The sequence below is a fragment of the Aythya ferina genome, assembly GCF_964211825.1.
Source record: "Aythya ferina genome assembly, chromosome: 3".
NCBI lineage: Eukaryota > Metazoa > Chordata > Aves > Anseriformes > Anatidae > Aythya > Aythya ferina.
In genome coordinates this window covers 118,158,031-118,183,363 of record NC_140298.1, presented here as the reverse complement: position 1 = coordinate 118,183,363, position 25,333 = coordinate 118,158,031, and the positions used below count along the sequence as shown (strand labels likewise).

Sequence of the window (25,333 nt, the reverse complement as noted above, 5' to 3'; positions counted from 1 at the left end):
GGTAGGAACCGGCCTGTTTCTGTTTCCCAAAAGCCCAAAGAAGAGGCAGAGCAACGAGGAGCTGGGTCTGCTCCTCCTTTTTTCCCTGCTGAAGGGGATCACAGGGGCACCTGCTCCTTTGGGAGGGCAGCACCCGGGTCTGCTTGGCCCCTTTTTCCTAACAGGGAAAAGAAGAAAAGAAGAAAAGAAGAAAATGCCCCATTTTGAAGGCAAAGGGACGTGGTGGAAAGGTACTTCTTTTCATTGCCTGGCTTCTTATCCCGAGGCCTCCTTGCTCCAACTTCTGCTCTTCTGCGAGGAGAAGTGAAATGAATGAGCTGTTATTTCCCCTACATGGCAAGGAATGTCTTCGTTCTGGTTTCACAGCAGATGAGCTCTGCTTTGGGAGCTGCCTCCTGCAGAAGGAGAGGGAGAAGAAGAGGAAAGGAGCCGTGCCGCAGCCTCCCCGCTTCCAAACACGGCTTTGGTGGTTCCCTGCTGCCCGTGCACTTATTGAACTGCCTGCCTGATCCTTGATCTTGTTCCTTGATGCGGGAATAACCAGAGCTCTGAAGATGCTCCAACAGATTGGAAAAAAAAAAAGGCACGTGTTGCTTCCATGATTGCATTTCACTAATTGTTTGCAGTGACCTTTTGGAGTCTCAGGGTGGAAATTCGCTTGCTTCACTGTCTCCTAGAGCAGCTCCTGGCTCTCTGCGTATAGGACAGAATGGAGTTTTTTTGTTATTTTTGTTATTTGTTTCTTTTTTAATCACGTTCTGACAGCAAAGCCCCTTCTTCCCTGTTTGTTGCAGCTCTGGCTATTTCAAAGAGCAAGCTGTCTTTAACAGCACTTCTGCAGATGGCGTTTTCTGAAACTTTTTTTTTTCTCGTGGGGATGTTTTTCTTGGAGCCCAAATTGCTTGTTCATTATTCTAAATATTGCTTTTTAACTTTTTTTTTTTTCAACCTACGGAGAAAATTCTCGCTTCGTTCTTAAACGTCTAAAACCGGGACGATGAAAGGGCTCTGGGTTTTTGTCACTGTTTTTTTTGCACACTGCTGGCCTTAACTTTGGCAAAAGTGGGCTTTTCATCCTCAAATCTGCCTAGATAGACCTGGAAGTGCTGTGAATTTCCTGCTAAACTCCAGATAAAAGTCTGACACTGCTGGAACTCGCAGTTTAGGTGTGAGCTTCCTTGCTTGCAGGGCTCCTGAGAAGGGTTTGCTGCACCCCCTTCGTTTTGTTGAGCCTTGTAGGAATAAATGATGCTTCTCAAGCTGTGAACACGAGAACAGTTTAGCTTGGAAAAAAAAAAATAATCCCCTGCAAACAGACAATGCCTCAGCTCTGCGTTTAAACAGCAGCTAATTTGGCATGGGGTGAGCTGGGTTAAATCCATCAGGGGGTTAAATCTGTCGGGCTTTTAATTCCCAGATTAGAATCTGGGAATTTAGTGGTAGGTGTTTGTCTTTCTCCCTGCTGCTTTTGGGTCTCCTTTCCCTGTTTTGTTCCCAGCCTGTTTGTTTTCCTCGTGTCTGGCCTCTCCTCTCCCGCAATTAAGAACTAAACAAGGAACATCTCCTGTTCACACATAGTTTATATTTAATTTTATTCTTCCTGTGCACCCTTCTCTGCTGGTGGCAGCCCTGACCCGAGCAGTTCTTCGGGTCCTCTCCATCAGGAGGAGACTTCTGTGGCTGCTTGTTGAAGAGGGAAGCTTCATCAACACTTTTTTTCCTCCCGTCTCCCTGTGATGCTCTGCTCGCTGGGACTTTTCAACGCCGACACAATCAGGGGTCGCCCTATTTCTTCGCTCTGTCATCAACCAACGTGACATTCTGGGTGGCTGCAGCAGTTTTTATTCCTCGTGCCTGTGCTGGCGCAGAACTCGGAGTCACGATGATGCTGAGTGTGGTCTGGGGATGTTTCTCTGGCAAGCAATCACTCGGGGAGAGAGATCACATCTGGGGAGAGATCACATCTGGGGAGAGATCACATCTGCGGAGAGCCCTTGCTGGCTCACAGCATCGATACCTGCTGGGCTGTGCTCGTTTTAAGCAACTGGAGTTTTGGAAGCTCATAAAAACTGCAGAAAGGGATGCGAAGCTGAGCCTGGCCTGCAACTGATGGCTTCTTACTGATTTTTCCCCTGTGGTTTCTGTCAAAAACCAAGAGTAAGAGGAGCAGGAGAGTTCAGTTTGTGGTGAAACTGCCTGATGTGTTTTTAATTTTTATTTGTCATCCTCGCAGGCTTGGCTTCCTCCTGTTTCCACCACCTTCCCCCTCTTTGGCCTTATTGTCATAGATTTCCTCTTTCTCTGACTTTTTCCAGTTCTCTGCCAGCTGTGGAGCACCAGAGAAGGCAGCAAAAGGTCCTGCCCTTCCCTCACCCCTCTTTTGACAAGAAATACCCCATTAAAAGAGCCCTGTGGTTACCTAGGGGCCAGCATTTATTCCCCAGACCCCAAGCAGCGTGTCCTGCTGCCTCACCCTTCGCTGCATCTCCTCGTGTGGGCGCGATGCGCTGAATTTAATAAAAACAAATAAATTGTGGTCCTTGCAAAGTCAAATATTGACTGACTTGGCTGAAATGCGTGGTGGAGGACCAGCTTGGCTTGCACGTGTGTGCAGGCAGCTTCGTTGTGGTTGGGTGGTAGGGAAATGGAGATGCTGCCTTGAACCCTTCTCAAGGGGAAGGAAGAGGAGCCCCAGGCTCCTGGTGGCAGTAAGGAAAGTGGGAGGTGGTTAGAAAACGTGTTATTTGAGGATCTGATTAAAAACTCTGACTAACGAATGAGGTCATGAGACAAAATCGGGGAGAAGCTGTTAATTGTGCATCATTAAGGATGTCTTGAAACGATCTCCCGTGCTCTGGTCCGCTGCCATGCCCCTGGGATGATCTCAATCTGTTGGAAGTGAGAGCCGAAAATAAAAAAAGAGGCTGGCTGGGGTTTCTGCAGAGATCAGCAGCACGGTGCAGGGATCTGCTGGCGTCGTTTCTTCCATGGCAGCTTCATTCTCCTGTCCTGCACGGGCAGCTCCAGGTGTTTTGGGATATCTCAGCCTCGGCCCTTGGCTTTTTTTGTGTGTTTTTGGAGCCTCCGTGGGTCAGCACGTAACTGTCACGCTGAAATTGAATGCGATTAATTCTCTATTTAACTCAGGGAGGTCGTGGCGTTAGGTTAGGAAATGTTTTCATCACCTTGAAGGTGTCGTAAGCTGGAGGAGAGAGGCTTTGTGGTCTCTCTCTCCTAGCTGTGGGGTGCACCAGGTTGGGAAGTGATTGGATTGAGACCAACCAAATAAAAAAGCTGAGCTGTAACCGTGGTTTGCTGTGTGCCACACCGTGTTTTTTACAGGGACAAGGGAGAGCAGAGATCACGGGAGAGTGAGGAAGTCCTGCAGGCACACCCTGACATCTTGGTTTGAAGAACTAAGAGCTAATGAACTCGTGGTATTAATCTTTCTTTATTTTTTTTTAAGCAGTTAGGGTGAGGCCAGCATTGGAACAGGAGACAAAAGGAGCCTTCTTCTTCCTCAGAAGAAGGAAGGAGTGATGTGATCTCTGGATTCGATTCCCCCATTTGGCAGCAGGTCAGGGGTTGCAGCACATCTCTGGAGATTTAGGGGAGAGGCATGGTTTGGTGGTGCAAATATCCGTGAAGGAAACTGAAGGGCTTTTCCCCAACCCCCTAACCCTGGAGAAGCCAGCCAGTTGGTGCAGGTAGGATGGGGAGAAGTCTTGGTACCAAGGGGGATTTATCCCAAAACACCAACCACCAAAGCTTTTCCCAGTGATTTTTGTCTCCCTGGGCAGATTTTTTGTTTTCACTCTCTCACTTGAGCCTGGAGCACACAAAGCAAACCCTCCAAGCCCGTGAAGGGGGTTTTGTGGAGGAATAAAGCTTCTTGTCAGCCGCGGTGTTCAAACCCTTGGGAAACCGTGACCATTGTCTGGGCTATTATTGCTTCAGAAAAGCTTGGCGTTTCCTCATTCAGGGTCTTGCAAATCTGCTCCTGTGCTCTTAAAAATAACCCAGCGTGAGCCTGCGATCGGCAGCATTCAGAAGAAATTCTTCAGCCCTTTAAAAGTGAAGGGAGGGGAGCAAAGCCCTCCTCGAAATGCTTTTACTTGCTGGCAAAGAGGGACTGTGGCTACCCGGAGGAGGCGCGGTGAGGCTCAGCTCCCCTCCGACGAGGGTTTTTTGACCCCCAGCAGGTTTGGGGTGCAGCCATGGCCCTTTGGGGAGCACCCCCAGGCAGGTGGGTGCGTGGTTGCTTGCTGCTGGCGGCTGCATTTTGCTTTCTGGGGCTGTTTCGGGAAGGGTGACTTGTGCAGATCGAAATCCAGGCAGGGCAGTGCTCGGGGTGCTGCTCCTGCAGGCTCCCTGCTGGTTTTTTGGGGTGCTGCAGGATCTTTTGGGTGGCTGGCGGGGACAGAAACGGAGCCAGCAGACATCACACAGAGGGATTTTGGGAACCAGGAGGAGCAGGATGGGTGCTGCAGGCAGGGGCACGGTGAGCTGGGGGCTCTGCTCTTCGTGCTCTGAGGTTATAACCCTGCACGGAAACCCTTGGACTGTTTTGCCAACCCATTTTTCAGTCCCGTTTCATCAAGCGGTGCAGGCTGCGCTGCGAAAACATTCGGGACAGCAGCTGCTGCCCACGCAGGGCACCGAAATGTGTGTTTAGTGGTCGAGCAGCATGCTTGCTCGGGGCGTGCCGCCTCGTTTCGCTCCGCGCCAGTGTCCGCACGCAGCCTTAGCTGTGGTTTATCGGCGGGGAGGTATCACTGAGGGTAGTAATTTGTGCTTCCTGCAAGCCAGAGGACGGGAATTACCGTTTGCAGGAGGTTTAGAAGGAAGCTGCCTTGTGGAGCTGCAGGTTGCTGGCGGGACGGAGGCCTCAGAGCTTGCTCCTCTCTTTAGTTTGTACCCGTGTGATTAACGAGGTCTGTATGGTAAGAATACAATCGCTTTTCTCCATTTTATTATTTATTTTTGCCACTAGTGTCTAAATATATCTAAGAAAAATGCAGACCGAGGCTCTTTAATGAGGCAATAAGTCGTTGCTGCTTCCCTTCTGAGGACAAAACCGCCTCACCCACTGGCTTGCTCTTTGTGCGGACTTCTTGCTTTGCATCCCCACGCATCCGTCATAGCCTGAAGGCTGCCACAAAAGGCGGTGGGAAAAGCTCAAACGGGCTGTTTTGGTCTGCTTAAACCTGAACTCTTGTAAGGGAAACCCTCGGCTTTGGTGGGGCAGGCTGTGGGGTTGTGGTGATGGAAAGCGGGGAGAGAAAATGAGTGCTGAGTGAGTTTAGATGTTACAGAACTTATATGGAAGAACAGGAGCTGCTGGGAAGCACTTCAGAAGTGAAAATAGTTCCAGATTTGTTCCTCCCATTTGCCAGATTGCAGAATTAGGTGATTTTGGGGGAGCTTCCACCACCTGCAGGACAATCCGTGTCGCCAGCATCTTGCCCCTCGTGCAGGGAGGATGTAGCGCAGCGGGAGGATAGGTATGTGGGGTCTGGTTTCGATCCTTTCGTCATGGGAGGAACCAGCTCTGCTGCAGGACCAGCTCTGGTTTTCAGGCACGTCGCTGCAGCAGCGTGCTGGGGTTGTGGTTTGACAGCCCGAGTCAGACTGCGAAATCAGATTAAATTTGCATGTGGTGGCTGCGTGTGAAACCCCGGGCGGCTGAGAGCTACGGTCACTTCGGGGCTGCACAGTGGGGATTTTGGGGCTGCGAGGGCCTTTCCTTGAGATCTCGTGCCTCGATGTGGGTCTGTGTCCCACTGCTGAGAATCACAGAGCTGTAGGGGTTGGAAGGGACCTGCACAGACCATCGGGTCCAACCCCCTGCCAAAGCAGTTCCCTAGAGCAGGCTGCCCAGGTAGGTGCCCAGATGGGCCTTAAATGTCTCCAGAGACCCCACAACCTCCCTGGGCAGCCTGTCCCAGTGCTCCGGCACCCTCACCATGAAGAAATTCTTTCGTGTGTTGGTGCGGAACTGCCTGGGCTCCATTTTGTGGCTGTTTCCCCTTGTCCTGTGTCCACAAACACTGAAAAGAGGTTGGCCAAGTCCTTCTGCCTCCCACACTTCAGGTATTTATAAATACTGATGAGATCCCCTCTCAGTCTTCTCTTCTCCAGGCTGAGCAGCCCCAGGTCTCTCTTCCTAAGGAAGATGCTCCAGGCCCTTTGCGTGGCCGTGCTCAGATGCTCGCTGTACCAGGGCTTGGAGGAAGAGGAGGGAGCCTTAGCGAGTTGTGTTCAAGGCTTGAAAGCCAGCATTTTATCTCAATCCATACAACAACAGCTCCGTGAGTAACTCTTTAACCCTGATGTCTAAACAGCTGTGGGAGGAGTCCACTGAGTCTCCAGAAATGGAAGAGTTTCTGGGGAAGGTAAGCAGGGTTGTGCTGTTGTAATGCCCTCTTCTGATGGGCAGTCAGACCCTCGTAATCAGATTTAGCCAGGCCACGCGTGACAAGTGGTGCTTTATTTAGCTCTTCACCTGTTTAATGAGTGTGTGTGCAGCCGTGTTAATGAGCTGCAGCCCTCTGAGGACGCCCCCCTCGGGGGTGGTGGTCCTGGTGCTGCTGGTGGCAGGCGGGGGCAGCCCTTCCGAGACCCACTCCTGCACGTTTCTGCGAGCTCGGCTCTCACATTTTTGGCCTCTGGTTTATTAACCCTCCGTGCATTCTGCTTAATTAGCAGCGCCGTTTCTAATAGGAGTTATTTTCGGGTCTGCCATTAGTGCCCCCTTCTCGTCAGCGCCGACAAAGTGCCTCGCGTGCTGTGTTCTCCAGGTGGGTGTCGTGATTCAAGGGTTCTTCAGAAAGGCTTTTGTGCTGTGAGGATGGCTCTCCTTGTGCTGACAGCAGCTCTCTGCAGCTTGGTAAATAAATAAAAAACAAATTCCTCTTGTATTAACACGGATGGGACAGAAGAGGAGAGCGCTCTTTGTTTTATTTGTTCTATATTATATTTACAGATATTACTGTGTAAATAATAGGGCTGCAAATGAGAACAGAGCTCTCCTTTGGTTTTTATCCACGTTCACCTTGAATTTTTATCCGTGTTCAGGGTGAAAAAGCAGCGCAGGATCAGCAGGTCTCCTGCCCAAGAGGAGGGCCGTTCTCCCAAATGCGTGTGCTCCGTCTCGAGTTGTAAATTTTTGGTCTGTCCCAGAAAGCTCCGGGTTTTGCCATTTGATTGCAATTTGCATTTAGATTGGCTGCCCGAAGGGGAGTCGCCGGCGAGGCTGGCTCGAGCCTCGTGCAGATCCGCCTGCGAGTAGTGGCATTTACATAAAAACCATTAGCTCCGTTATTGATAAACATGAAAGGCATCCGTTTCGTTTAATTTCCTGATGAGGACTCTTTAATCTAAGCACGCAAGAAGGCTGCAGCAGTGCCGTTCCTGCCCCTCAGCCCCTCCTGCTCACCCCTTGTTGCTTCTCGGGATGGTTTCCTTGGGGTTTTGGGGGCTGGGAGAGGTGGAGTCCTCACTTCCGATATCCTGAAGTAGCCAGTTGTCGTGCTCCACGGTAGGGAATTATTTAATGCCCCTCTTAAGAGGTGTTTCTTTAATTGAAGGGGGATTTAACGTGTCCCTGAAGCGCCATCGGTCTGCGTGCGGCGTGTGTTGACACATCTCGTGATGGGTTCTGCTTTCCTTTGCATCGTAACTCCGGTCCGTGGGTAATTCCTTGCTTAATCAGAATGGGCTTCAGCACAAACCGAGTGGCTTCCCATGAAGGGGATAAGGTTAAAATTATAAACTTTAAGCCTATTAAAGGACCTTCCTTGGTGCGTGCAGGTTACGGCCATCTGAGCCTTCAGGACAGTGCCTCAGGAAGGGAATTCCTGTCCCGGCGGACACCGAGGAAGCCTTTGTAACATCCTGAGCCCGTGTAATGGTGACCAGTGTGCCTCAGGAGGAGGGATTCACCGTCCCTGTAGTAACTGCTTTTGTGTAGCTGTTGGTGCTACTTTTATATCATTATCTTGCTTTACTCTTGGTTTGGATCAGGTCTGACCTTCTGAGAGCCTCTGGAGGCCACCAGTGCCACAGCTGAGTTCAGGCATCGCAGCGTTTCTTGGTTTAGGGCATTTCTGGTTTGGTTTAGGGCATTTCTTGTTTAGGACATGCTCCAACCTTTGCCAGCATTCTCATTTCTCAACCTTGGTGTTGGGGGTGTCTGTTCTGCTTCCTTCCCTTAGCAGGCTTCTTGAATTTGTCTCTTTGTCTCTACTTACAGCTTTTCTTCTTCCCTAATAGGATCCAGACAAATGAGCGGGGAGTCGGGCACGGAGGAGAGGCAGATTCTGCTTGATCACCCTTTGCAGTAAGTACTCTGACGTCTCGAGGATGAGATTTGCTGTGCTTAATATTGCCTTAAAACTGCCTTCACGGGGGAGCAGCACTAAATCTACATACTTTGACAACACTTTCCTACAAATAGCAGCTCCCTTGGCTTTCCTCCTGTTTTGTTTCGAGGGAGGTGGAAGCTGACAGCTCCAGCTCCTTCCATCCGAAGGGGTAAATCTGCCCGCTTTAGTACGTGGTAAGGATGGCAGGCGTTTTCTGAAAGCGAGGGAGAAAATCCGTATTTCATGGGGAATTTTTACACATTAAAATATCTCGCACGCATGCTAATGGGCGGTAATAACGAGCCGGTGCTTTATGAGGTGTCTACAAACATTGTTCAACTTGCTACTGCGAGGGACTCGAGCTAATAAATCCCGGTTAATTGGAACACGTCGGCCCATCTGGTGCGTAGCCAGACTGAAACAGTTAACTGCAAGCCCCTGCAGGCTGAGGACACTCTGCTTTTGGGTACAAAATGCTGGCCCAGGCACAGCAGGTGAGTGTGGGAGCTGCTGTGATTGACCAAGAGGGCTGCACAATTAAATCCGCCGGAACAATCCTAGCAGGCGACTCCCCGAAGGATAACGTGGGATGATGAATTTTAAAAGCTGAAGGTGCTCGTTAACAAAAAGACAAGGAGGAAATCACACGCTTGGAAACCTGAGCGTGTCAGCAGGTTGGTTTCAATAAGTCCTGGGAGCGGGGCGGTCAATTCTGCTTCCTCCTGTGCAGGAAAGGGAAAAAAGAGGCTTTCTAATTTGTGGCTTCTTAACTTTTCCACCTCACATAGCATGGCATGCAAGATGTCCTTGGTTCAGGTGTTCTCTTCGTTGATTCAGCTCGTTTTACTTCTGGATCCAGGGCATTCTTTCTGCCCTGCTGTTGGGATGTGCCAAACACTGCGTTCGGGGCTGAATACTGAAACTGAAAGTAGCAGAGAGGTCGTGTGAAGAGCAGAGGCTGCTGCTATCGATCAGGGGTGCCATTGTGCCGTGGTCTGCATCGACAGATCTAATCCCAGTGTGTGTCTAGAGTCAGATCTGCTGACTGCAGGAGCTAAAATAAGTCAATACCATCGAATTCTCCTTCTCCTTGCATAGCTTAAGAAGAAACACGGAAAGTTGCAGCCTGACAGCTGTGCGATGTGCAGCGGGCCCCAGGGCTGCGTGGGCTTCCCTGAGGGCATCATTTGGCCTGCAGAGCATCTATTACGGCTGGTGTCTTGTGTGGCAGGCTCAGCATTGACCTTCAGATCCTGGTACACGTTTGTGGGCCTGATGGCTGGAAGAACAAACGTTGGAGACGAGGATTTGAGGTTTGGAGTTTGGGCTGAAGATCGTGATTAATGCAAAAGACTGCACGTACGAATTTAGGTCAGTAGGAGACAGCTGAGCGAAGGGATCTTCTTGGCAGAGGGAGGAACAGAAGAGTGATAGAAACAAGGTCTGCCTGTGATTGCTGTAGAACAAAATGTAAAAATAACCGGCTTCAAGAGTCTTTAAGCCATTTTATACAAGACTGTAGCACTAAGTAGCTAAATGGGCTGGGGTTGGAATATAAAAATGCTTTCAACCCCAGCTAAGTACTGGGGGAGGCTGCGTTGCTGATCTTCCAGAAGAAGCTGTAGACTTCTGCTGGCTTTATTAGAAACTCAAACCACAGCAAACAAACACCTGAGCCACGGGGAGGCCCGAGGTCTGTCCTGTCTCCAGGAGTGGCTGGTGGAAGTGGTCTTTATCTCGTTAATTTATTTAGCTGCAGTTTGAATTGTTTCTATGTTTGCATCTTCCATGCTGTTCTGGGTTGTGTAGATCCCTGCTATGCCCCTTACCAGAGATCTCTTCCAGACAAAAGGACCCAAATCTAGTTGGACTGTCCTTGCAGGTGATGTTCCGTGTCTCTGACCATCCTCACTTCTCTTCTGCCCCCTCTCCTCGTGGCACTGACGTCTGGTCCTGGTGCACGTCTGGTTTTCCTCTCAAACCTTCTCCAAGTCCTACTCGTTAGTACCTTGAACGAGCCATTAGGTTTCTGAGGGCTCATCCTTTTGTTTCAGTTTGGTGTTTATCACCCTGGAAAAGAAGCCAGAAATCGTGTGTGTTCCACATAACGAGAAGCCATAGATTTTTTTTTTTTTCTTCTTCTTCTAAAAAGCAGGAGTTTGTGTCTAATCTAAAGGCTTTATCAGAAAAGCTATGAATAAACCTGATGCATTCCAGCACACTGAGTCACTGGGACAATGTAGTATTTAACAAAGAGTCCTGACAGACATTGTGTGGCTTTGTGCTCGAGCTGTCAGCCAGGATATGAGCTGTATCTTTGTATCCTGCAGCAGTTTCGGGAAACTAAATGGCTGCTCGTGTGCACTGCGTCTTCCAGATGGGGACAAGAAACGCTCTGGATGTTAAAGCTTCTCCTTCTGCTCCGTTGGTTGAGAGGTAAAACGATACCAGAAGAGTGAGTAGATAGCAAAAGAGTGAGTAGTTTGTACTTAGATAAACATCAAATGGTGTCAACAAGCAGCTACTGATTTTGCAAGGGAGAGGCATGCCCCTCCATCCCCTGTGCTTTGCCCAAGTCTTCTTTATTTTGTCAGTCCTACACTCTAGTAGGACTAACAAGATAAACAGTAGGACTAACAAACTGCTAGATTCTACTTTTCCCTTCCAAAAAGTAGAACTGAAACACAGCAAAATTCAAACGAATGCCTGGGGTTTTAGTTGCAGGTCTGCAGATTGCCACGGCGCGCCTGGGGCCGAGCCAGCTCTGTGGTTTTGTCTCTCTCTGCCCTGACTCACGGCCCTGGCTTTTGTGCTGCCCGAAGGTGAATCACAGCTCCCACAAGCGTGGTTAAAGCCTTGCCCTGTGGTCGGCCTGAGAAACCTGCTCCTCAGTTCAGCCAGGGAAACGTTTGGGTGGTTTTCTCCCTCAGCACGGAGCCAGAGCTCTGCGGACGATGGGAGTGGTGTTGCCCTGCCTTCTCCCAGCCCCACGGCTCTTCCTGCCATCGGGGATTTCTTCTTTCCCCTCTGCTGCCTCCCCCAACGCTCCTCTTCATGTCTACTTTTACTACCAAGGAGCCCAAGCAGTTGTTCAGGCTTGTCTGTGCTCTGCTGGTGGCTTTTTTAAGAGAAGCCCTAGGGATCGGCTTCCCTCACCAGCCCCTTGTTTCATAGGGTTTACACCCACGCCGATTACCATTCGTAACCCTATTTGGGATATCCCGGGGATGAACTGTTGCCCTGAGGTTTTTCCATTCTTTCCTTGCCCTCTTTCTATATACGGCTCTTTCTCGGCCTTCTTTTTACATGTGCTCACACGAAGCTGCACCCAGCCGGCCTGCCAGCCCGCAGGCAACCTACACTAACAATTTCAGCTATAGTTTATCAAGATAGGAAATCGAGAAGTAATTTTAATATGGTTGGGATCAGAACAGCCACGTTGGCTGCTTCTCCTGGTGGTTTTGATGCTCATTTTGGCTAGGGCAGGGTATAAATGCTCCAGACATCGGTCCCTCTCTGAACGAGGGATCAGCTCCTCCTGGGCAGCACTGGAACAGTTTATTTTTTCTCTTCTGGTGCATGGACTGAATAATATCCTGCTCTGCCCAGGGAAATCCCTTGTTTTGGAGAACCTCCATGGAGGGGAAGCTTCATCTGACTTGGAGCAAGGTTTGGGGACCTCGCTGGGATGCAGCGATGCTCGGAAGGCGCTGTGCTCTCCCTGGGGAGCTCCGAGAAGCCAACCAGCACCCAGGGGGCTTTTTCTTTTAATGCAGCCATTGAAATCTGGACTGGAGGCTGCGTGGGACAATGCTGTAATGGCAGAGCTGTAACAGGCAGCCTTTGTGACCCAGTACAAAGCCAGCAGTATTTGCTGAGTGCTCCCGCTTGCTGAGCCTGTGGTATCAGCCCGGGTTCTGTTCCCCTCCCTTCCCCTCCAAGAATTGGATCATACTTAGGTAGAACAAGTCACTGTTTGTGCGTTTGCTTCCTTTCTGCTCCCAGTTCTCATTGAATCCCATGGTGTGGGTCAGAGGAGGAGAGCTCAAGCGAAGCTGAAATCAGCACGTTGCGTGCGAGGTCCTCCATAACGTGGAGGTGCAGGTCTGCAGCCCTCCATCCGTCTTGTCCACGGGGTGGTAGCTTTTTTTTCAGCATTGAATCTCAAGGTTCAACCCTCTTGGGCTGTGGCTCCACCGTTCCCCTGCTGCTTTCTCCAGGTTGTTTCCTGGGTTCATTCCTGAGCCATCCCTGGGAAGATCGGCTTCATGTTATTTGCAGGATGAGTTAGAAGAGCTGGATTAAGTGAATCTGTGCGATGCCATAGGACCTTCCCTGCAAACTAAAGGCTACCTTGGCTCTAGCCTGCACCCTGGCCAGGTAAATAATTCCAAATTACATCCAGATTTGCCAAAAGGATGTTGTGTATGAATAAGTTGAAGGATGGCATTGGAAGAATGAGCTTAGCAACGCGGGGATCAGCCAGCTTTCTGTTTAATACCCTCTGGCTTTTCCTGTTTTCTCCCGAGTGCAATTTCATTCATTTACCCAAACGGGGGTAGCAGGAGCTCGTTGTGGTGGAAGTCATTTCTCTGTATCGACCTTGGCACCTGGGACCAGAACAGTGTCGCAAGCTCTTAACGAGAATACCCCAGGGGCCCGAGCCTGAGGACAGCTTATAACTTGCTGGTGATAGGAAAATGTTCCAGTGATTATTTACCATAATAAAGCTGTTTGAGAGCGGTTAAAAAAGTGTTAAAGGGACTCTCCGGGAGGTTTGCATTACTATAGTAACGATTAGGGAGCAGGGAACAAGTTAAGTAATGTTTGCCAGTCGCGCTAATTTGCTTCTGCGAGTAAAATCTGCAGACAGCTGGAGGTAAACACTCTCTAGATAGCCTCAGACTCGCTAAAAGATTGAGCAGTGAAATTTCAGTTTGGAAATTTACCTCATCTCGTGTTGTCAGACGAAGCTTTTCCTCCACTGGAGGTTTAGAGAAATTTTTTGTCCCCCTGGGGAGAAAATCATGGGAAGCAGGAGTGAAATCCTCCTCGTTTTTGTGTGAGCCAGGAAGTTTCCGGTGCGATAGGGTCACGGAAGGCCCCGATATGAAAAGGATTTACTTTGTGGGGTTGTTCTCTCATCACTCAGCAGGGATTGGGAAGAAAATACAACCCAATGTTTGTGTTTGAGGTTGTGAAGTCCTCTCCAAAAGGCAGAGCTCTTACTTCAGCAGCGACTGCTCTGACGAGGAGAGGATGCTCGCGACTCCATCGTGCTGGTATTGATGGAGCAGCTGCTGCTTAAACAACTCGCTTCTCCCTCCTTCATTCCTTCCTCCTCCTGCTGCAAATCAAAGGAAGAAGAGTGGGAATCGATGTTATCTTCTGAAAATAATAGCAAGGTTTTTGCATTTTTCCCTTCTGAAAGCGTTCTCGACACGTGCCTCCTGTACTCGGTAAGGCTCAGACCTGCTGCTGGTGATGCTGATGACTGCAAAACACTCGTTTGTTGCAGCCCCTTCTGCTGACACCCCATGAGCTAAAATCCAAGGCCAGCCTTTTTGCGAGAAGTACAAGCCTGGAGGTCACAGGCATCTCGCTGCGGGGATGATGCTTGAAGTTTTAGAAGAGGAGATGTTGGTGCAGAGACACCTCGCTGTGGGAGGTACTGAGCAGAAGAGGTTTCCCTTCAGCTCCTACAAGCAGGCTTCAGCCTGGACCTGTTTTAGAGAGGGGAACCTACCTGGAAACTTGAATCTTTTAGGATAATCTCCGAAGAGCCAGGTTATTGTCGTGCCTGCTGGTATTTCCACTTCTAAAAGCAGGGGCAGGCTGTGGGAGGCTGATGCGAAGTCAGCTGGATCTGGAACGAGCTTGGGGGCGTTGCACGGTGCCTCAACCCTCCCTACAAGCATCTGGGGTGGCTGCAGCTCGGGGTGGTTCGGGTCTTAGAGGTGTAGTTTGGGTCTTAGAAGTCACAGGAACTGCCAAAGATGAACTCACTGCTGCACTGAAGCTGCCCCGAAGGCAAGGAGGAGGCACTGCTCCCCATCCCCTCCCGCCCTGTGTATGGGGCTGCCGGGATGCTCTCCCTCCTCCTGCCCATCCAGATGCCGTCTTCCCCCGTGGACAAGGTTCAACGTCCTTTTAATTCTGCCTTCCTTTTAATTCTGCCTCGAGAGCTCACTGTGAGGCCTCGCGGAGCTGCCGCCTTTGAGGAGGAAAAGAAACCTCCGGTTCAGGTCCCCCGGGAGCTCATTTACGCTGATGCTCCAGGGTTTGCCAGTCAAGTGTGTCTTTGTTTCTCGATGCTTTTGCCTCGGCCATGTCAGGGTGTGATGGTTTGTCAGCTCTGCTGCTGGCTCTAAGCACAGCTCCGAGTCCTTTGCAGGATGGGAGCTGCCAAAATATTTGGCCTGAAAGCGAACGTTTCAGCCTTTCCGGTCGGAGCTGGGGTTTGTTGATCTTTCTCAGCAGTTCTGGAATCTTTCAACCCTTAACCTTTAGGCTAAAAGCTTTTTATTCTTCTTATTAGTTTATTTTATCAGCGATGCTAGCAGGAGTTTATAAAGTGTGTGGGAACGGCGACCAACTTCACCCTTGCCATCCCTGATAGATGCCACTAGGGTATTGTTGTCTGATGTTGGACTTGATTTCAATACAGGAAGAAATTCCTGAATATTTAAAGAAGGGTGTTGCAACTACGTTATTTTTCAAGCCATAATTAGGCAGAAAATTAAAAAAAGGGGCAGAAGTTGGCTACTATCTATTGAATACTGAGTTTTGCATAATAGCCAGAATTGGAAGGTTTCTGTGTCTGCCTTCATGCGCTCCAGAAACTTCATAAAATGGAGCAAAACCCAAATGGGAAAAGCTTTGGAAAGGTCTGTTGGGAATCTCAGAACAGCAGGGGGTAGAGAGAAATACCAACAGCCACATCTTCTGCCCTCGCAGCCCAGGAGTTGTGTTCAGAGGGGTTTTCCCCCTTGCAGAAGAGGTGGAAACTCATGGAAGGAGGCAGGGAAGCTGCTGGCGTCGTGGCATCTCCTGCACGAAGGGAGAGCCGTGTTTTTTTTTTCTCCTGGTCGTTTTATTCAGAGTGAGCATTCCCATTAGATCGTATGCATGTGAAAAGGACTTGGCTGCTGTCTGAGGTGGATAATAAGTGGATAAACCGAGAGCAGCAGCATTTACAGCCTGCGAAGTGACTCTTCAGAGCTTTAAGGAGCGGTGACCCAAGCGCGGGGAAGTCATGGGTAGGTTTTTCTTTCCCCTTTCCTCCTGGACCTGTGATCGTTCCCTCCCTGGACAACCTGTCCCTCACCATCCTTAATTTTGTCTCAGCTTTTGTCTGCGCTCAAAAACGGAACTGCTGCAACAATAATTGGTGGCTGCTCCTCTAGGGGTGGTGATAGGAAAGCGGGTGTAAGATCCCGTTAGAAACGGGGTAAGTGGTGCGTGGGGCAAGCCCTAAAAAGCAGTGCTGCTGCACATCGTAAAGTCAAGCCACCTCTCCTGGAAATAGCTGCGTTTGCTTGCAGCCACCTTGCTTCATAAAAAAGAAAAAAAAGAAGTGCAGAGGGTTGTGGGCAGATCGCTTACGCAGCATATGCTCCGTGATGTTCTCTGTGCCAGGGCCAACTTGGAGAGGAGGAAAAAAAAAAAGTTGTGCTGTTTTTTTTTTTGCTGGATGTTGTTGGATCCTTCGCGGAGCTTGCTGGCAGCAAAGCCTTCCCTCCCCATGGATCTCTCCAGAGGCATTAGGCTCGGTGAAGGATGATCTGGAAGGATCTGCCTGTAAGAAGCTGCTGCTTCTCCTAAATGTGAAACGTTTCCTGGGCACAGGAGCTGTGAAAGGGGCCCCGGCAGCCACCCCTGAGCAGCTGCAGAGTGGTAACAGGAGTGCTTGGGATGCTGAAGGGCAGGCAGGAAGGTTAGGAAATATTACTGAAGCATTTACTGTCTGTGAATGTGTAATGCAGGCAACATAGAGGGGAAAAAATCCTTTAATTCAAAGGGCGGTGTCAATCCCCCAAAGGAAAACGGTGTTGTGAGGCCGTACAAAATAGCAGCTGGGAGCTAGGAGAAGGCTGCCAGCCTACTTCTGAAGTTTGGGTGGGAAAAGGGGGTGAGTTAAACAGCTGGTGGGCTCCTTCTGGAACAGTTTGATGCTTCTGACAGAGGGCTTTGAGCTGTTGTACCTGGTCCTGAGCTGTCTCGTGCTTTTTTAATGCTGTATTTCGAGGGAGAAACCTTTCCTGAGTGTAACCTTGGGCAAGGTTTTAAAAGAAAACAAACAAGTGAAATGGGAAGCGATAAAGAGCTGGCAGTCACGCAACTATGGATTTGTGTGGGAAGGCCAAAAATGTGCTCTGCCTCTTATCGGAAGGGGTGAAATAACGTGGCCTGGTCCCTGCCTGCAGCGGGGAACCCACCCCTTCAACCTTCATCCTCCTGCAGCCTGCGGTGCCGGGACTCAGCACAGGTAAGAAGAGTTCTCCTCGGTGCTGTGTCCTCCGAGGGCAGTGCAAGTCCAAAACCAGACCAAAAGCCACAAGGTTTTGTCAGGAGGAGCCAGGAGCAGCAGCCAGGTAGGGTCGGTGCAGTGTGTTAAAACAGCACTTCTCATCTGGAACTGCCTGGATTCGGAGGTGTCATCAAGATGAAGTGTGCTGCAAATGCATTCGTTTCTGCAGGAAATGATCTGAGTGTAATGGTCACACTTAAAAATGTTTCTGTATCTGCCTGGCCCTGTGCATCCTTAATTTAATTAGAAGCCAAGGGCAGAGGTGAAATTTCGAGCCAAAAAATGTGGACTTTATCGCTAAATGCAGTCGAGATGTGTTATTTTAACCCCTCTGTTGCCTCCATCGTGGTTGAGCAGGTCGGAGAAGCAGCTGTGAGCAGCAAAGGAAGCGACTGGCTGCGTGGGAAGAGCCTGGGCTGGAGCTGGCACACGAGGCAGGGTGAAGAGAGAGCTCCTGGGGGACCCCACAAGGGCAGGGGGTCAGCGAAGGGGTAACTAAATGCAGTGGCAAACATCTTGCTGCCTACACCCCAGAACTTTGCTGGTATCTCCTGGCAGTGCCAGCTTAAAAGAGCACACAAACAGGGGAATTGCACAATGAGGTAGCTGCTTCCTTGGCTGAGTTTCAGGTTTATTTAGGTCTTACTTGCCTCAGCCTTGGATCAGCAGAGAGAAATTCGCAGTGCCCCACACTGCTGGCCACTAAGCTGACTTCAGTGGTGGCCCTGGTGTGCTGCAGCCTGGTTTTGCAAACCATGCCCAGTGCAGGCTTTCAGGAAAGGCCACGGAGGCAGAAGATTAGTGTAGGGAAAGCTTTCCAGCTCCTGGTCTGTGTGCTGCTTGCAGCCCTGGCTGGCCCAGGTGGCTGGTGAAGGGGTTGGGGAGCAGCTGGAGTCGTGATGGGCAGCTTGAAAATGTCCTCACCTCTTATGCTGTAGGAAAAAATGGCTGCAATAACATTGAATTTGGGTAAAATAGTCTGAGCTGTGAGTCTAGATAGTTTGAATAGTAGTTTGTATCCCCTAACTCCTATTTCTTGGTAAGTATTTTAGGGCAAAGAGTGCTTTAACTCTACTCAGGTTATAGGAAACTGGTGGACCTGTAATTGCTCCTGAGCTGGCATGTCCAGGGGAGCTGAGACGTTGGCTGCACGTGGTTTGGCTTGTTTTTTTTTTTGTTTTTTTTTTCCACCTGGTTTTGCTGTATGAAGTGCAGGAGCTGTGTTTGTCCAGCTTCAAGGTGGGGAAGGACAAACCTCCTTCTCTTCCAAGGTCCTCCTTCCACGTTCAGCAGTAGGGCAGAAGGGGATCTTCATCAAAATCCATGTTAGAGAAGAAATTAAAACGAGAACAAGGTTTTAAACTATCTATTTTACACCGTGTTCACATCCAAGCTTCTCCTGGGCTGTGCATCTGTCGGAATGACGTTTTTCAGAAGTTGTAGATTTTTCTGCCTTTTGCTGTCTTAAATCTTTGGCTGTGCTCCACTTACTCTTAGGTTCCCTTTCCAATTACACCATTAGATGTATTTCCATATGAAATCCATACATAATCAGCTGCCTTAAGGGCATCTTTAAACGGGAGAAAACTCCAAATCTGCTTATTCTCATGGTAAGATCTCAGCCGTTGTGGGTTTTGGCCTTTTTGGTCACACTTGTGTGTTTATACATATTCTTCCTGCCCTTGCAGATGTTCTCAGCTACCCTTTACAGATCCAACACGCTGACCCTACACAAAATTTTCCATGTAATTTTGGCAAATAATTGACTGCTTTTTTTTGGGGGGGTGAGATCTTTCCTGCAGTAGAAAGCAGCAGTAAATCTGCCCCACTGGTGCCTCATATTCCTCGTGCCTCTTCTGCTTTTTTGGTAAATATTTCACTGCCCCTTTTGTTTCCACCGGTTCTCCCTGCTGTAAGGCAGCAGGTTGGAATACATTTACACTAATAGTATTTTATTTTATCACGTTGGAGAGTGCTGCACTTGTATCCGTATATAGAACAGGAAGCTTGTTGGGAACGGCAGCAGTGGTTGCTGATGGCTGGGCATAAAGCTATTCCGAAACACTTCTGTGTGCTGATATAATGTCTAATTAGAGGGAGGATGGATGAAACCTGGTTGTTACTGGATTCGCAGGCGCTTGCCTCGGGCTCGGTGAGGAGGAACTGAGCCAAAGCTGAGGACTCCAGTCCCTAATTGGAGCATCGCGTGGGGGAGATGCTGGAAATATTTCTCCTCTTACAGCAGAAGAGAGCTGGTGTTACAGCAGGCAGATCGCTGGGGGTAACGAGGATGGGTTTTTCCCTGCCTGCAGTGGAGCTCTTGAAGTGGCAGCTTGTTAGCTGAACGTGGGTGAGTGGCCCAGGAGCACGGGACGTTGCGCAGGTTTGTGACTTTACAGGGCAGGCATCTATAAAGTGGTGCTGAAAAGCAGCAGTCCCACAAGGAACAACTGCAATGGGGAAGATATTTCACAGCCTGAAGCTCAGTCAGTCTCAGAATGACCTGTGATGAAGAAGAAAACCAAAGGAAGAGCAGAAGATGTTTTTTTTTTAGTTCATTTTTTTGCTACTTATAAAGGGACGGCGGTGTTTTAAAGCATTTTGCAGTGCTCGTATTCACTTCTGCTGTTGATTTTCATAGCCAGAGCTGGCTTGCTTTTCCTCTAGAGTCAAGATTTCTGTCGTGGCAGTAGGCAGAGGGAAAGAAAAGGTAGCTGCTCTGTCCTGGCCGTGCACTGGGGACAACTCCTGGGCTGGAAAGGTTAATTTGTGCTTTAATGCCGTGTGTATCTGTGGGGCACTTCATAAGTAGAAAGAGTAGATACCTTATGCTGAAAGTGCCAGAGACAGTCATTCCTCTGTGCAAAACAAGGATAAATACTTCTTGATCCGCCAAAGGGGGCTGTGTGGGTTTAATTAACGTTTGCAAAGTGCTTGCGGATAGCAAGCACTTTCATCTGAGAATCTAAAGGCGAAATATATTCTAGGCATTCTCGCTCAGCTTTGCAATTATTCCTCCAGCTGTCGTGAGCTGTGCCAACAAAAACTACTCTCCTGTCATCAAGGGATTGTTGATGCCCTGTGACTTGTTTTGATTTTGATATTCTCTTCCCCCTACTCCTTTTCCACACTTGCTATGCAAAATATAGCACGCTCTCCAAATCTGGAGGGGAGAATAAAACCTATTATTTTCCATCACGAACTATTTGTATCCCATGTTACATACCCTTGGTAGGGGATCATTTTTTTTTTCTTTTATTATTATTTTTATATTGTCATAATTTATCAAATCGCAGCATGCCTCTGTGGATTGGCTGGGTGTTGCCTTTTGGCCTAGGCATGCCGGTCACAAAACAGGGAAATAAGTGAAAACACGGCCTGACGTTTTTTATTTTGAGGTGGGTGTGAAATACTAGATGAATTCCTCCATTCCTTGGACTCGAGTTCCTGTGAGTTCATACTGGCAACATTTGGGTAGCTAAGACCTACAGCTTTCTTCTTCCAAATGCTGATTTTATTGCTAGAAGTACTTTGAGAAGATCTCTACAAATCCGTACTACTCGAATTTAGTTTTAAAGGAAGGTTTGGGTATACGTCTTGTTTCCAAGAGAACAATAATAAGAATTTTTAGATTCAAAAGTTACAGGTTCAGCCCAGGTTCTGCTACAGCCTTTCGACAAGATCCTAAGCACATGTGAGTAAAATGGGAAGAGTATTTCCATTTTGAAATAAGTTCACTGTTGTTGATACTTGCTGAGGGACTGGGTCCTTGCATGCTGCATCTGTTTGCCTTCATCCATCCTGATGTGCCCTTGTAGGTGGTGTTTGGCACCACACAATTTAGGTGAGTTTGCAGGCAGGCTGAGCACAGACTGCCTATGAGGGAAGTATAGATATAAGAAACTGGGTTTTAGGAAAACTAGGTGCTCCAGGACACCCCCCCCAAGTCTACCACTTAAGAAAGTTTGACTATTGCTTCTACTCTTCTGAGGCTTCATTAATCTTGACCTTAAAAGCATGTGAGACTTTCTTGATTTATTTATTTAACTTGAAGAAAGTGGAAGGTATCATTTGAAGTCATTGAATGTTGAAGTTCCTAATTATGTGTGGGAATTAAGGCTACAAAAACGCTTCAAGAGCAGCTATGTACGGCCACTTTCATCAGCCCCTGTGTTGAAGCTCGGTCTGTTTGTTTTAGCACTTAAACCCTTCCTCCTGTTTGCTCTTCAAAGTAATGCTGTGGGAGAGCAGGCTGGAGCCTGTCCCACCGCGTACATCTCTGTTGGACAGTGAGCTAGCTCTTAGTGACAAATTCTTGTCTTATTGGCAAGGGTTTAAGAGCCAGAGAAATGAAATGCAGTGTGATAACTTGCTTTTTCCCTCTTCAGATCCCAAACCAGAGTACATGGCAGGATGTGATGTGCTTATTCTCTGCTGCCTGATGCTTCTGGCTCGAGGGACGTGATGCTCTGTATTGAATCGAGCATCCCTGGCTCCCACAAAAGGGCGGGGGAGATGTGTGACTTCATGGAGATTCGTGTCCCTGTTTGCCTGTGTGAACTTCGTTATGGGAGCAGGCTTGTGTGACTCCCACATAACATGTAGAAAATTTTCTTCTCCCTAGAAGAGAGTTCTGAATTCTGCCAAGCGTGTAGTTGTTTTTTCAAGCAATAAATCCCAGCGTGTTGCCTGCACTTCACTCCTAACCAAAATCCGTGGTATTTGTCGGGTAGGGACAGCAACAGGCGCTGCCGGCCTGTGCGTGACGCCTTCAGGGGGAATGGAAGAGCTCTGAGTCAACAGTGACTTAACCAACAAGTCTGAGAACAAGAGATGAGCTCATCTGAGCATCCTAATAGTCATTTGTTCTTTATGCAACCGTGGAGGTTTGAGCTTAGGGCGCAGTGTTTCCAGCTGCCCTCAGGCTGCCTGTGATGTGCTGGGAGGGGTATTCCCAGAGCAGGCCTCAGCCGGAGGAGGCTTTCTCGTTATTTCTTGTGCTAAAGAGCTCGTGACGCTCGTTTGAGAAATGTCAGGCACGATGCTTATTTGAGAAATGTCAGGGAGAGTGTTGCCTGGTATTTGGAAACAAATTTTGCTTCAGTGTCCCTTTATATCTGGTGTTATTGCCTCCTGCCAACCCCCTTTCCCAACTGAGGAGGCTGTGCAGGGCACGCAGCTCTTGTGGCAATGGTCCTTCAGGACCTTGGGTGGGGGAATAAAGGGTGGGTGGCTTCCAGCAGGGCCTTAGAAGAGGAAATGAAGCAAAATAGAGAAATTTCACACACAAACTTTGTTTCGTGTTGAGATGAGTAATGAGGGAGGTCGTTGGCCCGATGCCTGCTCCCCTGTGCACCATCCTGGGCTTCTCTCACTGAAAAATGGGACTCCTGCTCCTGCTCTTCAGGGTCTTTTTGATCTTCCAGGAGAGCTTCATCCGAAGAGAGCTCAAAATTACGCCTCTGAAATTGCAGTTCTGTCATTCCAAGCACAGCCTTGTGTACCATTGACAGATAATTCCTCTCTCTTGAAATACGGGGAGCCATCGTACGTGTTGCGCTCTCCCAGCTGCGTATTAGCTACTTTTAGCTCTGGGGCTCTTCTGTGTCTGGATCAGAAGAGATCAACAAGTTTGTCATGATTTGTTTCCTTCTGTACGTCATGAATACGGCACTTCAGAGGATTTTTTTTCCCCATCTCTATCTTGTTTACTTGAACTTCTTGTAGGCCTTTCCTTTGGGCCTGGATTTAGTTGTTGAATTGTGCCTCGGGAACTTGAGCTGGTATTCAGTCATCCCTTGCTTTAAAAGCTGGCTGGAAGTCCATTCCTCCTGCTTGACCTCTGCTGTCTGCCTGCCCCAGTGGCCTTTTTATTCTCCTAGCAGATCTGCTTTTCTGAAGCCAGTTGAGTTATTCCCCCTCACCGCCGTGTTGTGTTTTCCCTCAACTGGTGTGCTTAATTCAATTCATATCCTCCAAGCAGTCTTTTTTGCTTAACAGAGTTGATGCAGTGAAATGAACTTGGAAGATGAATTTGTTATTCCCTAATATTTTCCAATTCCCTAGCCTCCCATTTTTTTTGAGCAGAAACCTCCCGTTGAGCTCTTTTGTAAGTGCTTTGTGTCTCAACTTTTTCTCTTAACGGCTGGCTGCTGGGCTACGGCGCTCAACGCGCAAGTATAATAGCCCTGAGCATCGTGTAATGCTTTCCATTTGCAAGATCTCGAAGCCCCAGACAGCTATATGTTCACAGCTCTGCAGAAATACAGCCATCGGGGAGTCAGAGGGATGATTATCAACCGCAAGGAGGTCTTGAAGAAGCCCTTCCAGAGGAGGGCCTCAAAAAGGCTTAGAGGACTGCAGCACCTCTCCTAGGAAAAAAAGGCTGAGGGCTGGGGTTGTTTAGGCTTACAGGGGGTAATGGCAAGCTAAAAGAGTAGATTTGGGTTAGATATTAGGAAGAAACTCTTCAAATATTAGGAAGAAACTCTTCACAATGAGGGTGGCAAGGCCTGAGGAGCTGTGGGTGCCCCAAACCCCAGCAGGGCCCAAGGCCAGGCTGGATGGGGCTGGGGGCAGCCTGGGCCCAAACAAGTCACCTACTGGGGGCTGTTTGGGACCACGTGGGCTTTAAGGTGTCATAGAATCATTAAGGTTGGAAAAGACCTTCAAGATCATCTGGTCCAACCATCCCCTACGACCAATGTCACCCACTAAACCATGTCCCCAAGCACCATGTCCAACCTTTCCTTGAACACCCCCAGGGATGGCGATGCTGAGCCTTTGGTTTGGGATCAGAAAGCAGGGCTGAGGGTGCCATAGGATGTTTGGAAGAATTGCCTTGAGGCTCACAGTCCATCTGCATATTCAAGCACACTAATTTGAATTCAACTTGGCTGGTTCAATCACTTGAAGTTTATGAAGTTCGGTTGTTACTCACAATGAAATTTGCCTGAAGGATTGCCTTAATTTACTTCCAGAGTAAAATTAAGCCAATTTGAAAGAGGTCGCTTCTGTAAATAAAAGGGTAGTATGGTTGAGCTAATTGTTTTTCTTATGAATACCCCTTTTAGAATAGCTTTCCCCCAATGACCCCGTAGTGAGGTGAGCACTGGATTAGCACCCAGGGTTTCTTGCTCTTGTCACAAGGTGTTGGCTTGCTTTTATTTATGCCCCGTTTATTTGCCTTTGATGTGGGCATACTGACTGGGTACTGGCTGTTCCGTCTCACCACATTTGTGTGTATTTTTGGGGTGCACAGCAACCCTACCACATTATCAGGAGAAATCTGCCTTTCCTGTCCCTCTACACAGTAAGATAACTTCAATCTAGCAGAGCTGGATTAAATTTAAAATAACTTTAAACTAAGTAATATATATATATATTATTTTTTTCTCCAGAGCAGTAAAGCAATAAATTAGAAAAGCTGCTTTTATGCTTTTAGAAAATTGCCATTTTTGTTTATCCTTTTTCTGAATCTTTGATGAGGAAGTTAATGTTTCTGTGAAATGTAAAGGCTTTAAAGATGCTCCAAAAATGGTCAAAAACAAAGGAAAACTTGCGTAGCTCATGAATCTGTTTTCTCATGGATTTTTTTTTCTTAGTGGATGTACTAAAGGCTGAATAATCTTGCTAGAACTTGCTTCTCAGATTTCAGGGCAAGCCTGCTTTGAACCTCACGAATCCATGCACATAATTCACCCTTCCTGGCAAAAGATGTGATCCTGGTTTTCCTTGTAAAATCAATAAATGGAGATAAAGAAGAAAAGCGAGCGTTAAGATCTTTGAGCGGAGGGCAGAGATGCTCCTTTTGCAGGCACTTGGAAGCAACGAAATTTGAGTAATTTTCCTCCTCTCAAGCTGCTGCTCTTTTTGTGTGTATTCACGTTTAAAGTCGTGCTCATCCTCCCATTTCTGCTAGGAGGGGAACACTTGGGCTCCAGCTGCACTTCAGCAGATGGCTGTTAGGTAAGTGTGTGAGCAGGAGCGAGAGACCCACAGTTTCTCTCAGGCATTGCAGACTAAATACAATTTCTCTGTAAAAGCACCTGGATGTGCTCTCAAGGTTAGACCCTGTAATATTGCAACCTGAAGTCATCCTTTCTACTGAAACACGTTACAGAGCTTAAACAAATTATGTAGTTTCTTTCTGAAGGGCTGTTTGGTAAGCTGAGGTTTTATGTGCCTGTAATTCATTTGGGGAGCTTCAATTCTTGATGCAAATCAACGTCTCAGCATTGGTTTGAGCCCATGAGTAAATACACGAAGCCTGTGTGAGTTGCACAGCCCTTGTACGCGGTTATCAGCGGTCACAGGCATCATGGTAATGCTCCTCTGTTGGGATACTGCTCCCCTCCCTAATGAATTCCTTATTTAATTATCAGGTAAAGGATAGATGGGCTCATTTGATGGGGTTTAATTAGCCTGGCAATTCAGT

At 48.5% G+C, this 25,333-nt stretch overlaps 1 protein-coding gene across 3 annotated transcripts in view; it reads left to right on the top strand.

Annotated features, from left to right (window-relative positions):
- EXTL3 (exostosin like glycosyltransferase 3) overlaps positions 1-25,333 on the top strand; it is a 109,736-nt gene that overhangs the window by 24,094 nt on the left and 60,309 nt on the right. For all 3 annotated transcript variants that reach the window (XM_084513310.1, XM_084513309.1, XM_084513308.1), the window contains exon 2: positions 8,275-8,341. The gene's annotated coding sequence lies outside the window, so the exon portion shown is untranslated. The remainder of the gene's footprint in view (positions 1-8,274; positions 8,342-25,333) is intronic.